The sequence below is a fragment of the Hyla sarda genome, chromosome 5 (assembly GCF_029499605.1).
Source record: "Hyla sarda isolate aHylSar1 chromosome 5, aHylSar1.hap1, whole genome shotgun sequence".
In the NCBI taxonomy this organism is placed as follows: Eukaryota; Metazoa; Chordata; class Amphibia; order Anura; family Hylidae; genus Hyla; species Hyla sarda.
Genome location: NC_079193.1, coordinates 174,063,214 through 174,075,343, shown reverse-complemented (window position 1 = coordinate 174,075,343; position 12,130 = coordinate 174,063,214). Strand labels below are relative to the sequence as shown.

The following is a 12,130-nucleotide window of genomic DNA, read 5'->3' as shown; positions in this document are numbered from 1 at the left end:
CTTTCCTACTCTTCTATGCCAGGCTTTTAACCGCCCACATGAAGACCAGACTCAACATGCATTCTTTCAAAGGTTGGCTTCTCACTAAGTACTGAAATTAGGATTTACCACAAACCAAACATTAACACACTAAATTATCTATCTATCCATATACACACACACGTATATATCATCACCCCTTAACGACAAATGAAGTAAATGTACGTCATGGTGCCGTGGTACTTAACTCACCATGATGTTACTTTTACGCTCCGCCATGACCGCGAACACTGGACCGATGCTCCGGTTATGCGCGGCAGGTCCCGGCTGCTATCAGCAGCCAGGGACCCGCCGGTAATGGCGGACATCCGCAATCGCACGGATGTCCGCCATTAACCCCTCAGATGCCATGATCAATACAGATACTTTGAATAGATGCTCGGATCGCCTGCAGCGCTGCCGCGGGGAACCGATCATCCAGCATGGATGACCTGCCTCCGGCAGTCTCCAGGAGTCTTCTGCTCTGGTCTAAGATCAAGCAGACCAGAGCAGAAGATCACCGATAACATTGATCAGTGCTTTGCCTTATGCATAGCACTGAACAGTATTAGCAATCAAATGATTGCTATAAGTGTAAAAAAAAAGTTTTAAAAAAATTGAAAAATCCCCTCCCCCACTAAAAATGTAAATCATCCATTTTTTCCCATTTTACCCTCCTACAGATTACGGTGCAAAAAATTAGCCCTCATACCGCCCAGTATACGGAAAAATGAGAACGTTATATGTTGTCAAAATATGGCAATTTCAATCATACTAATATTGTTAAAATAGTTCGAGATTTATTTAAAGCGGTACAATTCTAGAAAAGCATATAACATGGGTATAATTTTAATTGCATTGACCGAAGAGAAAACATGTCATTTTTACCGTAAAGTGTACAGCGTGAAAACAAAACCTTCCAAAATTTGCTAAATTGCGGTTTTCTTTTCAATTTTCCCACATAAATAATATTTTTAGGGTTGCTCCGTACATTTTATGGTAAAATAAGTGATGTCATTACAAAGTAAAATTGGTGACGCAAAAAACAAGCCCTCATATGGGTCTGCTGGAGGCACACACGTTGCAAAACACACAGTTTGTTACTTAATTCAGTGTTTTGCAACCAGTGTGCCTCCAGCAGTTGTAAGAGTACAACTCCCAACATGTACGGACAGCCAAAGAGCATGCTGGGAGTTGTAGTTTGCAACATCTGGAGGCACACTGGTTGCAAAACACAGAGTTTGTCACTTAACTCAGTGTTTCCCAACCTGTGTGCCTCCAGCTGTTGCAAAACTCCAACTCCCAGCATGCATGGTCTGTCAGTGCATGCTGGGAGTTATAGTTTTGCAACAGCTGGAGGCACACTGGTTGGGAAACATTGTCTGTTTCCTAACTCAGGGTTTCCCAACCCGTGTGCCTCCAGCTGTTGCAAAACTATAACTCCCTGCATGCCCAGACAGCCGAAGGGCATGTTGGGAATTGTAGTTATTATGAAACTGGAAGAGAACAGTTTGGAGACCACTGTGTAGTGGTGTCCAAACTGTAGCCCTCCAGATGTTGCAAAACTACAAATCCAAGCATGCTCAGACTGCCTGGGGGTTAACTCTTTAGACGCGGCATTCAAAGTTGATCGCCACGTCTAAAGTGAAACTAAACTACCCCAGGCTTGCTCAGTGAGCTATTTGGGACCTCCACGGTGAAATCGCAGCATCCCGAACAGCTGTAGGTCACGAGGAGGGTCCCCTTACCTGCCTCCTGGTGTTCGATTGCCGAATGACTGCTCAGTGCCTGAGATCCAGGCATGAGCAGTCAAGCGGCAGAACCATCGATCAATGGTTTCTCATAGGAAAACATTGATCAATGTAAAAGATCAGTGTGTGCAGTGCTATAGCCCCCTATGGGGGCTATAACATTGCAAAAAAAAAGTATCATATAAAGATCATTTAACCCCTTCCCTAATAAAAGTTTGAATTACCCCCCTTTTCCCATTTAAAAAAACGGTGTAAATAAAAAACAAACATATATGTGGTATCGCCACGTGCGGAAATGTCCGAATTATAAAAATATATTGTTAATTAAACCGCACGGTTAATGGCAAAATTGTCTCCCCCGCTGAAATTGCTCAGTGCGAACGGGTCTCGTGGAAGACCCATTCACACTGATGTTAAAGTTCACCAAGTGTAATTCCGATCACTGAGTTCCACCCGCCGAATTCCACAGGAATTATGTAGTGTGAACTTACCCACAATAAATGTACAAATAGTTAAATTAAGGTGGAAAAAAATTATAATTAGAAAAAGAAAATCAGATTAGAAAACAAAACATGTTTCACTATCTTGCTCTTATCAGGCGATACATTTACTTTAGGTTGGCAAAGCTGCATCTAAACCAATGTCCTTCGGACAGATAGAAAGGGGAGATGTTTGGCTTTAACTAAACACAGCATATCAGCACAAACACCTCATACCAACTGTCTAGCACGGTGGTGGAGGGCTCATGATTTGGGCTAGTTTTGCAGTCACAGAGGCAGCCATGAACTCTTCGGTATGCCAAACTATTCTAATGTCAAATATGAGGTCATCTTTCCAATAACTCAAGTCTGACTGAGACTGGGTCATGCAACAGGACAATGGGGGAGATTTACCAAAACCTGTCCAGAGGAAAAGTTGCTCAGTTGCCCATAGCAACCAATAAGATTGCTTCTTTCATTTTTAACAAGGTCTCTGCAAAATGAAAGAAGCGAACTGATTGTTTGCTATGGGCAACTCAGCAACTTTTCCTCTGTACAGGTTTTAAGAAATCTCCCCCATTAATGTTCTTAAAGGGGTACTCCACCCCTAGACATCTTATCCCCTATACAAAGGATAGGGAATAAGATGTCTGATTGCGGGGGTCCCGCAGCTAGGGAGCCCCCACAATATAGCATGCACCACCCACCTGTATCTGCTTCTGGCAGCGCTGGAGGTTCTGGCTACCGACCACGGGAACGGAAGATCGTGACGTCACGACTTCGCCCTGTGTGATGTCACGCCCTGCCCCCTCAAAGCAAGTCTATGGGAGGGGGCGTGACAGCTGTCACACCCTCTCCCATAGGCTTGCATTGAGGGGGCAGAGCATGACGTCACACAGGGACGGGGCCGTGGCGTCACAACGCTCCGGCCCTGTGATCGACAGTAATCAGACCCGGACACACGGAGGACTGATTTTAACAGGGTGTGGCATGCAAGATCACGGGGGTCCCCAGCGGTGGGACCCCACAATCAGGAATCTTATCCCATACCCTTTGGATGTCTAAGCACCGGAGAACCCCTTTAAGCGCACCAACAAGTCTATAACATAGTGGCCAAAAAAATCTAAGTGTTGCAATGGCCACGTCAAAGTCCAGACCTCATTCTAAATGAAATGTTGTGGCAGGAGTTTAAGAGAGCTTTGCATAAACACATGCCTACAAACCTTGATAAATTGAAATAACTTTGTAAAAATGAGTAGGGCAAGAGTCCTCCAGATTTTAGAATGATGTGAAATCATACAGAAAATGATGACTTCAAGTTATTGTTGCAAAAAGGTAGTTCCTCTACTAGCTAGAAATTGCTTTTTCATTTTGGCTTAGTTTTGCTTTTCTTTTATGTCCTTATATTAAAAATCAGAAATTAAAAGAAGGAATTTTCCAATTTTAGGTAAATAATTTCTAATAACAAAAGTCATAAAGCTTTTGATTTACATGTACAATAGATGCAACCAAAAACTCAGCACAAAACAGCAATAATTTGCATATAAACCAGTGCCAATCAGCACAAGAAAATACACCCTCAGGCAGGGAGAGCTTAGATCTCAATGGTGCAAGACATACGGTAAGTACATAGCTTGATGAGAAACATGTAGTAGCATTTGAAAATATCTTTTTGCAACACCCAGCGTGACAAACCATTGGAAGTTAGTACACAATTTGATGGTGTACAGCTTCCGCAAGAATGACAAGAATTTAACAGAGAATGGGTAAGTTTAGTGATGTAAAGCTAGAAAGAGGTACAACCTATAAACAGTGCAGATTTACATGCCAGTTTTATTGCTTTCAGCGAGAGGAAAATATTAATTCTCGAGAAGTATCATCTCTACAAGAGATTACCCGTGTCCGGATCGGTTATTTAATGAATAACAAACATAAGAAATTATGTTTAATAATAGCAAGTTTTTAAGACAAGTGAAGTGCTCTTTGTATATTTTTTATTTTTGCACTTTCCTTTTTTCTTCCTCACCTTAATTTAAAAATTAAAACGCTTTCAATCTTCCTCATAGAGGCCCATATGAGGGCTTGTTTTTGGTGCCACTGATTGTATTTTGTAATGGCATCAATCATTTAACCAGCAGTCGCAATGTCTGAGTACACTGTGCATGCGCGCGGCAACTCGCAGGCCCCTTTGTGGCTGCTTGGAGCGGGCAGGGCCAGGCGGGGGTGGCAACAGCTGGAGGCACAATATGGGTTGGTTCACCGGCAGATTTGCAGTGAAAAATACGCTGTGGATCAGTTACATGTGACCCCACCCTTAAGGGTGCGTTCACACGCTAGTAGCTAGCAGCGAGATTCCTGCTGTGAGTTACGCTACCATTGATTTAGATGGGTCAGCGGACAGTCCACAAATCTGACACTATTGCGGACTGTCTGTGGACCGATTTAAATCAATGGTAGTGTAAGCTGGCAACCCGCTGCTAATAATAGCGTGTGAACATCCCCTGAAAAGGGAAAATGTTGGTTATAACTGACAAGGTAAAAGGACTTTGAAGGACTTTGCTGGATAGTTTCACATAGTGTAACTAATCACACCACCAGATAGAGGTTAATAGCACCTACACGGGCAAAACTTTTAGATTTGAGAACTACTGCTTGTGAGCAGAGCAGTTAACATTTTTTTTTATGTATGCAAATGAGCAGCAAGTGCCCACAGGATGGGGCAGATAGCCTCAAGTGCCCAGAATTTGCATCCCCTGTCATTGCTTGCCTTCTCCTCCCCCAGCCTTTAACCCCGGACGAAAATGTACATAATGGTGAGCTGGTACATGTACATTTATGTCCTATGCATAACCGCAAGCATCAGGGCGATGCTCGAGTCATGCGCGGCTGGTACCAGCTGCTCATAGCAGCCAGGGATCCGCCGGTAATGGCGGACATTCGCGATCGCGCAGATGTCCACCATTAACCCCTCAGATGCCGTGATCAATACAGATCACGGCATTTGCAGCATCGCGGTCACTAAAATGGATGATCGGATCGCCGGCAGCGCTGCAATCCGATCAACCAGAACAGCAGACGGAGGTCCCCTCACCTGCCTCCGCTGCCTTCCACAGGTCTTCTGCTCTGGTCTGCGATCGAGTAAACCAGAGCAGAAGATGACCGATAATACTGATCAGTACTATGTCCTATGCATAGCACTGAACAGTATTAGCAATCAAATGATTGCTATAAATAGTCCCCTATGGGGACTATTGGGGCCATTCAACTGGCCCATGACGACCAATCCACTTTCCAGGAAACTGTTCATCTAGGAATGCTCGGACCTGACACCCATAATGTGGTGGTGCACCATCTTGCTGGAAAAACTCAGTGAACGTGCTAGGTCCGAGCATTCCTAGATGAACAGTTTCCTGGAAAGTGGATTGGTCGTCGTGGGCCAGTTGAATGGCCCCCAATGTCTCCCGATCTGACCCCCTTAGACTTTTATCTTTAGGGTCATCTGAAGGCAATTGTCAATGCTGTGAAGATACGAGATGTGCAGCATCTGAAACTACAGATACTGGAAGCCTGTGCTAGCACTTCTCCTGCGGTGTTGCTATCAGTGTGTGAAGAGTGGGAGAAGAGGGTTGCATTGACAATCCAACACAATGGGCAGCACATTGAACACATTTTATAAGTGGTCAGAAACTTGTAAATAACTCATGAAAAAATAAAGTTATGTTAAAACCAAGCACACCATTGCTTTTCGTGTGAAATTCCCAATACGTTGGATGTGTCACATGAACCTCTTCCTATTGAAAAAACAAAAGTTGGATTCAAAATAGCCGACTTCAAAATGGCCGCTATGTCACCACTCATCTTGAAAAGTTTCCCCCCCTCACATATACTAATGTGCCACAAACAGGAAGTTAATATCACCAACCATTGCCATTTTATTAAGGTGTATCCATATAAATGGCCCACCCTGTATACTTCTCTAATGCTAGTACACTTGGGCCATGACGATTAGAAGGAGGGGGCTTAGGTTAGTTTTGGTTACATCTTTTTGTCTATACAGAGATCAACCAATCACGATTCAACTTTAATTTCTCAAATTGATGTGGTTAAATGAAAGCTGAGCTGTGATTGGTGGCTATATGCAAAAAAAAAAATGTTTTCTCAAAAAACACCCACAGAAGGCTAAAACAAGCGGTTACTGGGAGCTCAATTCACAAGGAATAAACACCTATATAAAGAACCCCCCCCATAAAAAAAAGTTTTATAAATGTATAACATGAAATGCAAGAATACTTCAATGGTAAATCCATTCACTTAAAGGATATATGATCTATCTACCCCACATACAACTATTCAACAGTGCATAATGCATATCAACCAGGAATACACCCACCCCAACACAAGTTTTGTGAGGTTGCTTCTTCCGGGGTATTTTTAAAGACAAATTAATAAATCCTGGGGGGAAAAAATTACAAAATAGATTTTGGTAACAGTACCAGCTATAGTATCAATGAACCATCAGTAATATTAACAGAATCAGCCATAGAACATATAATATCAGTCTTGGTACCAGCAAAATGCTGGACTCGAACGGCTCTACCTCCCAATGCCACATATACACAAACACAGCATCAGGATAACAGTGTTTTCACAGCCAATAAGGGCCTCCAACACCGCTCTACAGGAAAAATCACCCAAGTATTCTGCACAATATTGGGTAGCCACAACAGACTGCAGATTTTTACTGTGAATTTCCTTGCTCAAAATCTGCTGCATATACACTACACTGCAGAAATGAGAATTGATTCAAGGCTCTTGCTACGCTAGTCAGTCACAATAAGGGTAAATTACCCTAAATCAGATTTGATGCAAATAATTTCACAACAAATCCAACTCAAATCTGCAGAAAATTTACCAAGCTGTGCCGATCTTGGTGTACATTTTGTAGCAAATTTGTCTTTGCAGAAAACAGCCAAGCATTAAAATCCCAAAGCTTTACTCATCTTTCTTGGCGCCCCCATGGCAGTACCCTGGTCTCTTTGCTGGCCAGAGGCCATGTGGACAAAACTGGGGACCTTGATGCATTAATTGTCATTTGTAAAATGTTTTACGTTTCCCCTCATCCTGGCTGTCAATCAAATCCGACACAGGCAGTGAAGCATGCTGCTGTGCAACTCAGAGGACTATTACATGCAATTGCATTTGCTCTCAGACCTGATGTAATCTGGGCAACACGTAAAATGGTTTTATAAATCATACTAAGGCTTGGTTCACACTATGGAACTACTTGAAAAATTCCTGCCAATCATTACATGCACAGCAATGCCAACTGATTCAGTCGGCACTAGGACCACCCGGATATGCGCTGTCATCATTGACAGCAGTGCATTTCTAAGCAGATCCTTTGTGAGAATTAACAGGTTAATTCTTTCTGCAGAGTCCTGAATAACAGAAATTCATCAGTATACATGTTGCTGTGGAATCCCTGCATCATAATTGCTGTGGAGGCTGCTGCATCAGAATTCTGTTTGGAAATTCTGTAATGTGAACCTGGCCTAACACTTTAATGTGGTTATCCACCATAAGTTGATTTTAGTACATACCTGTCAGACAGTAATGGACATGCTTAGGAAGGATCTGCGCTTGTCTTGGGGCTAAATGGCTATGCTGTGAGATTACCATAACACTGTGGCTAGCTTTTTGTGAACTTGTATTTCCTGTTTGACTTTTTTTTTTACTACAAATCCCACAATGCCATTTTCCTACCTCTCACACATCAGCCACCCCACCCATTGAAACAAAAGACCTGTGGTTTTCAATCAGGGTGCTGCAGCTGTTGCATTAGTTGCAGATTGATCCCTCCACCCACTGAAGCAGACAGGCTCCCTGTCATCAGCTGACTAGTGAGTCAGGTCTCGGCCGCATTGCAAGCTGGAAAAAATCAGAGACAACAGTAATTTTGCATGCACAGAAGAATTGTGAGAAAACCATCACACACAGGTACAGACACTATATTATGAACTACACTAACTATACAGCCCCTGTAGCATAGTTAAATAATTCCTGGAATACCCCTTGAAAGGGTACCTTTCATCAAAAAAACTTTTGATATAATAAAGATTAATGTATACAGAATAACTTTACAATTGCATGTTATCAAAAAATATGCTTCTTTCTATTAAAATTTTTCACTTTGAAAAAATGACCACTAGGGGTCTCCCTACCAGTCTTGGCCGCAAGCCCATGTTAAAGATTTCAGACTCATGCAGGAGTCCTAAATCTCAGACTGGAAAATTAAATGGAAAGAAGCATATTTTTTGATAACACGCAATTGGAAAATTATTCTGCATACATTAATCTATAATATATCAAAAGTTTTTTTTGATGAAAGGTACCCTTTAAGGTTCCCATACACAAATTAAAGAGAGAGGTTTCAAATAAACCTAAGACTTTGCCTAAATGCTGGTTCCATAATTCAGTTTGGAAATCTAGACAAGGTTTGGTTTTCCATTTAGCCACAAGTTTTCCATTCCCTATTTACTAACAAAGTATCTCCTATGAGCACCACAATATATCACACAGGGCAGAGTTTTCAAGCTGTCTTCTAGTAAGAGTCTCTTTGATGCCCACAGCAACCAATCAGAGCTTAGAGAAATACGAGAAATAAAAGCTGAGCTCTGATGGGCAACAAAGAGACTCTTACTATAAAACAGCTTAATAAATCTCCTTGTTTTAAGTTTTAGCGTACTAGGAATCAGACATAAAAATATATGTACATAGACAAACGTAAAAAAGAACTGTTAGTACAAACCATTAATTCTTCTCTACAAGTAAATGTACCCTCGTTCAATAAAGCAGACACAAAAAATTGGTTTGACACCATCCTTATTGGCCATAACAGTCATAGCAGACCATGTCACCTACAGTTGCTGCTCACTTAACCTTTCGTCTGTTTGCCCTTGGTGATCTTAATTGTAAGCAATGCAATTTTAAGCAAGAGTTCAAGTGTCTACATGTCTGGCTTGCATACTTCATTCCATTTACACAAGATTCAGGCTTAGCACAGCTTACTGCAAAGAGCTCCAACTACGCAACTTTTAACCCCAAAGCATTAGGACCTGTGGAGCTCACAGCTCGAAAGGAATGTGACACCTAGATAGTTTTACTAAAAAAGGCCAGATAGTGAACAATATTTTTTTATTCTAATCTGTTTTTCTTTTATTTTCTGTAGATAATCCTGTGGACAGCCGTCACACCTCTGTTGCTGCTTTGTAAGCATAGCCATTATACTGCAAAATAAAAAAGTATGGAATAGTCTACTATGCTATTTCCATAGAAAAAAATCCTGTAAATCAACATATTCCCGCTTCAATATTTTTACCATTTTAGGACTTCTCAAAAGTGTGTACACAAATCACTGACTCCTTTCGAAAAGAAAACCTTTGTGCACCTATAGCATTCTCCCTGTTTATATCATTTCCTTGCTCTTCGGGCTGCTTGAGAGTCGAAGAGACCAGAGATACTAAACCAGCCTACATGGTTAAATGAGAAAGCTCTAAACAAGAATTTCAAGGAGGCGGCGTTAAAGATGTTTCTTCTTATTTACAATTCTTCCATCTCTAGCAGAACCCAGGCACAGATTGTAATAGATGTCCAGACCAGATTGAAAAAAAATCTTCCCATTAGCTTCCAGTCTATTATTTTTGGGTTTATACTTTCATACCTTGTGGGTTTGTCCACAAATAAAGTCAGAGTGGTCTACGCGCTGCTCAGGTCGTATGTCACAATCTTTACAAATTGCCTTACTATTATTGATGCCCTGCTCTCTTTCAAAAGCAAAAAAAGGGTTTCTACATCAGCTTCAAGACATGTTAAACCTGATCCTGGAAGTCGTTTCAGGGACCATAGAAATATATTTGCAAAACGTAGGTGATGATAACCTCTATTCTTGACAGAATAGACTCCTTCTGGAAGGTCTGGTACCCTTGAGACACTTCTCTAGAAGCTCGGGACATGCAAACCCCCCCCCCCCCCCCATTTTGTCCCTCTCTCTTAACTTGTTTCCTTATATGTACGGTATATAGTGTGTATTGTCTATGTACTGTCAATGTCCACCTTAACAATGGCTGGTCAGATTGCAAGTACTGTAGCACCAACTTCCATGCTTCTTGGGTTGACTTTTATACTTGCCATTTCTTTGTGTGTTCCCACTACCTGTTGTCCATGCTTTGCCAAACATTTACTGTGTATTGGTGTTTACTCCTTGTGGATAGTCTTGCGATTATACTTTTTATGTCCTTGCTTGCCTTTTTGTAAATTTAATAACTGTTTTACCATTAAAAAAAATAAATAAAATCCAGTATATGGATAAGCTGGTAGCCTATGGGTAATAGATGCTGGTACATCCATCACAAGGTTTGATGGATAGGGGATGGGCTTTTCAACGCATGCCCATTAAATAGATGCCATTATAGCCAACGGGTTATGGATGTGTTAAACAAATATCTAACAGTGGCATACAGTATGTCACCCATAAGCTACAATGGTATCTGTTTTACTGGATACATCATAAAAACGCTCATAATGTATCCATCAAAGAGGTTCCACATTAGTCTGTGTGTAACAGATGACACTGTTAGGCGTCCATAATAGCCTCAAATTAACATACAAGTTAAACATTTGGCCAAAAATGAAACATGAACCCACATTAACACTACTCAAACAGAGAGGGCAGATAAAACTTTGCTGAAAAACATTTAGAAGTCATCCAGATATTGAACAACATTCTTTGCACAGATGAAACCAAGATTGATCTTGACCAGAATGAAAGGGGGGGGGGGGGGGGGGAGTAAGAAGAAGGAACTCGGGCCCATGATTTGAAGTATACTACATCATTTGTCAAACAGAGGCAGGGTTATGGCATGGACAACTATGGTCGCTGATGGAACCTGACCAAAGGTGTTTAATGAATATATGACACCTGGCAGATGTAGTAGGAGGACTTCTGAAGTGTATAGATATAGACTTGCTGCTTAGCTTAAGTGAAATGCTGCAAAAATGATACATTGGTGCTCCATAAGCACCAAAGCAACCCAAGAGCTTCTTAAGGCAAAGTAATGGAAGCTTGTTCAATGGCTGCAGCCATCTGATCTCAACCTGGTTGGAAAAGCTTTACAAATGCGGAATACAAAACTGAAAGCAGAAACTTCATACATCCTCCTACAGAAATCCTGTGGGTTGGTCTGTTTAGTCTAAGGTTGCCTTCACATTATGTTTAGGACATCTGTTTTATTCTTACACAACAAAATCCTAATAAAAGGGCACTGTTAGTCTCCAACCTATGGCCCTTAGCTGTTTTAGAACTACATCTCCCAGCATGCAACAGCCAGTTGAGCCACAGGTTAGAGATTGGTTAAAAAAAAAAAAAAAAAAAAAAGACTATAGATTTTAGATTTAGTGGTGTATTTAATACCATAAAATACCCCATACACTTGCCTTGCTGGTGGAATGATAGTGGATTGTTTCAGGATTTAGGTAGGAAATCTGCATTTAAAAGGGTTTGGCCATAATAATAGTACTTGTTAGAGGAATTTGCTAATTATTATACCTTCACTATGGTTCTCCCTCTGACAATTGACCCAGGTCTGTCCTCCTGAGCCCCCTATCTTGTGTTTTGGCTGGAGAGCTACCCCCATGAATAAGATGGAACACGTGATGATACACATCATTCTGCCTCCATTGTGCCTGCGCTTACTGCTTGCGTGCAGTGTACTGCTAGGGAAGAGGCAGTGTCATGTATGTCACATACTCCTTCATCAGGTGACATATTATGGATGGGGACTTGCTAATATATCACATACTGTGGCTTGATTTAGACACGCTATT

The 12,130-nt window shown here is 41.5% G+C and overlaps 1 protein-coding gene and 1 long non-coding RNA gene across 7 annotated transcripts in view; one reads left to right on the top strand and one right to left on the bottom strand.

Annotated features, from left to right (window-relative positions):
- PTPN3 (protein tyrosine phosphatase non-receptor type 3) overlaps positions 1 to 12,130 on the bottom strand; it is a 258,163-nt gene that overhangs the window by 230,152 nt on the left and 15,881 nt on the right. The window lies entirely within an intron of this gene.
- Positions 2,472 to 10,244, top strand: LOC130273643 (uncharacterized). Its single transcript, XR_008844071.1, has 3 exons — positions 2,472 to 2,562; positions 9,477 to 9,516; positions 9,635 to 10,244. It is a non-coding gene; the product is annotated as an uncharacterized LOC130273643 (long non-coding RNA).